General features: G+C 43.2%; 1 protein-coding gene across 1 annotated transcript in view; it reads right to left on the bottom strand.

Annotated features, from left to right (window-relative positions):
- LOC115279932 (zinc finger protein 658B-like) overlaps nt 1-2,957 on the bottom strand; it is a 24,127-nt gene that overhangs the window by 18,903 nt on the left and 2,267 nt on the right. The gene's annotated exons all lie outside the window — the stretch shown is intronic.

Genomic DNA, 2,957 nt, shown 5'->3' with positions numbered 1-2,957 from the left:
TTGGATTTCTTCTCTTGGCTGACATTTCCCTGTGCCTGCCTGTGCTGGAAATGGCAGGCATTTATTGGCCATACTTCTGTGGACTACGGGCTGCTTCTCAAGACTGTCTTGTATGGGTCTCTTGGTGGTGGTTACATCTCTTCTACTTGCCCCCATCCCTTCCGTTTTGTTGAGGAGTGACTGACAAAGAAGATTACACCTCGAAAGTATAATAGATGAGGATTTGATCTACTTACACATTACATTCCAAAATGAGGGTAATCAGCACACCGATTACTTGACATAACTGCCTTTCTGTGGTTAGTGAGAAGCTTAATATCTACTCCAGTAGCAAATCCCAAGTGTACAGTCCAGTAGTCACAAGTGTAGTCAGAATGCTGTCTGTTAGGTCCTTAGGAATTATTTATTTTGAGGGAGAGAGAACATGTGAGCAGGGGAGGGCCAGATCGAGAGAGGAAGATTGAATCCTTACTAGGCTTCATGCTCAGCATTGGGCCTGACCTGAGATCATTATATGAGCAGAAATCAAGAGTCAGATGCTGGGGCGCCTGGGCGGCTCAGTCAGTTAAGCCTCCGACTTCGGCTCAGGTCAGATCTAACGTTCATGGGTTCGAGCCCCCCGTCGGGCTCTGCGCTGACAGTTAGCTTAGAGCCTGGAGCCTGCTTCCGGTGCTGTGTCTCCTACTCTCTCTCCCCCTCCCCCTCTCATGCTCTGTCTCTCTCTGTATTAAAAATAAATAAAACAGTAAAAAGAAAAAGATTAAAAAAAAAAAAGAGTCAGATGCTTATCGAACTGGGCCACCCTGGCGCCCAGAACTTACTCATCTTATAAATGATAATATATCCCCAGATTAATATCTATCCATTTTCCTCAACCCTTAGATTTTAACTTTCTGCCTACTGGGAGTTTAATTTTTTTTTTGTTTTAGTTTTTATTCATTTATTTTGAAAGAGAGACAGTAAACCAGCAGGTGATGGCTTGAGAGAGAAGTAGACTGGGGATCCAAAGTAGGCTCTGCTGATGGCAGGAGGCCTGGTGCAGGGCTGAACTCATGAATCCTGAGTTCTAGATTTGAGCCAAAGTCAGATGCCTAACCTTGAGCCACGTAGGTACCCTGATTTTTTCTTTCTTTTTTTTGAGGAATAGCCATAAGTTGTAACATACTGCATGTGTCTTTTGCTGTATGTCTTACTTGGTTATCAAAATGTATTCCAGGCTCAACCATGTTCTGCCATGGGGCAGTGTTGCCTTCTTTTTATGACTGGTTATTCCTGTATGTGTGTGTACTAAGTGATCTTTGTCACGTTATTCATTTATTCTTAAAATATAAATTATTTGGGGCGCCTGGGTGGCTCAGTTAAGCCTCCGGCTTTGGCTCAGGTCAGATCTCACATTTGTGGGTTCGAGCCCTGGGTCAGGCTCTGTGCTGACATCTAGCTCAGAGCCTGGAGCCTGCTTCCAGTTCTGGTCTCCTCTCTCTGCCCCTGCCCCTCTCATGCGCGCTCTCTCTCTCTCAAAAATAAATAAAACATTAAAAAAATTTTTTTAAATATAAATTATTTATGTATTTTACTTTTTTAAAGTATGCTCCATGCCCAATGTGTAGCTTGACCTCTGCAACCTGAGATTAAATGCCCTGTGCCCAACCACTGAGCCTGCTGGGTGCCCCTTCATTGTCACTTTATTTATTTATTATTTTTTAAATGTTTTATTTATTTTTGATACAGAGAGAGACAGAGCATGAGAGCAGGAGGGGCAGAGAGAGAAGGAGACACAGAACTGGAAGCAGGCTCCAGGCTCTGAGCTAGCTAGCTCTCAGCACAGAGCCCGACGCGGGGCTCGAAACCACAAACGTGAGATCTGACCTGAGCCAAAGCCGGAGGCTTAACCGACTGAGCCACCCAGGCGCCCCCATTGTCGCTTTAAACATACAGGCACCGGGTGTCTAGGAGGTTCAGTGGATGGAGTGTCTGACTTCAGCTCAGGTCATGATCTCACGGTTCTTGGGTTCGAGGCCTGCATTGAGCTCTGTGCTGACAGCTCAGAGCCTGGAGCCTGTTTCAGATTCTGTGTCTCCCTCTCTCTCTGTCCCTCCTCAGGTTGAGCTCTATCTCTCTCTGTCTCTCAAATAGTGAATAAATGTTAAAAGAAAAAAAAACACTACACTTAAGGGTGTTTCCATATATTGACTATTGTGAATAATACTGCAGTGGATGGGCAAGGGCAGGTCATTTGTAGAGTTCCGATTTTGTTTCCTTGGGATGCGTACCTAAAAATGGCAGCAGTGGGTCATCTGGTGGTTCTGTTTTCAATTTTGTTTTGTTCCTCCCTGATATTTTTCCATAACTTGTCTATTTATATTCCCAGCAACAATGTTAAGGGTTTATTTTTCCACATCCTTACAAACGTGTTACATCTTGTCTTTTATTAAAAACCATTGTAACAGGATTGAGGTGATACGTTATGGTTATGATTTGATTTCCCAGACGGTAAAGGAGTGTGAGCGCATTGCGGCCACCTGCATGTCCTTTTCACTCTTGTGTATTTCTTTGGCTCTGCTTCAGTTTTACAAATAGGTACAGTGGTAGTTGTTTTTGCATTTGGTCTATGCTTTTGATGTCATATTAAAAAAATAATTGACAGGAATATAGTTAGGATTTTCCAGACGTTTTCCCCAGGAGTTTTAGGTTTTGATATTCTGTGTTTAAGTCTTTATTCCATTTAAAGTTCATTTCCACCAGTGCTAGAGGATGAGGGTCCAGTTTCATTGTTTTGTCATTGGATGTTCAGATTTCCGAGAAGAGAGTATTCTTTCCCCAGTGTATTCTTGGCTAAATGTCAAGGATTAATTGATCGTTTATGTCTGGGTTTACGTTTGGGCTCTGTGTTCCGGTGCACTGGTCTGTTTTTCTGCGCTACTGCTGTTTCATGGTTTAGTACCATGTTGTTTTGATTA

The sequence above is a fragment of the Suricata suricatta genome, chromosome 16 (genome assembly GCF_006229205.1).
Source record: "Suricata suricatta isolate VVHF042 chromosome 16, meerkat_22Aug2017_6uvM2_HiC, whole genome shotgun sequence".
NCBI lineage: Eukaryota > Metazoa > Chordata > Mammalia > Carnivora > Herpestidae > Suricata > Suricata suricatta.
The sequence above is the reverse complement of the archived record's forward strand: the minus strand, read 5'-3'. Positions and strand labels throughout refer to the sequence as shown.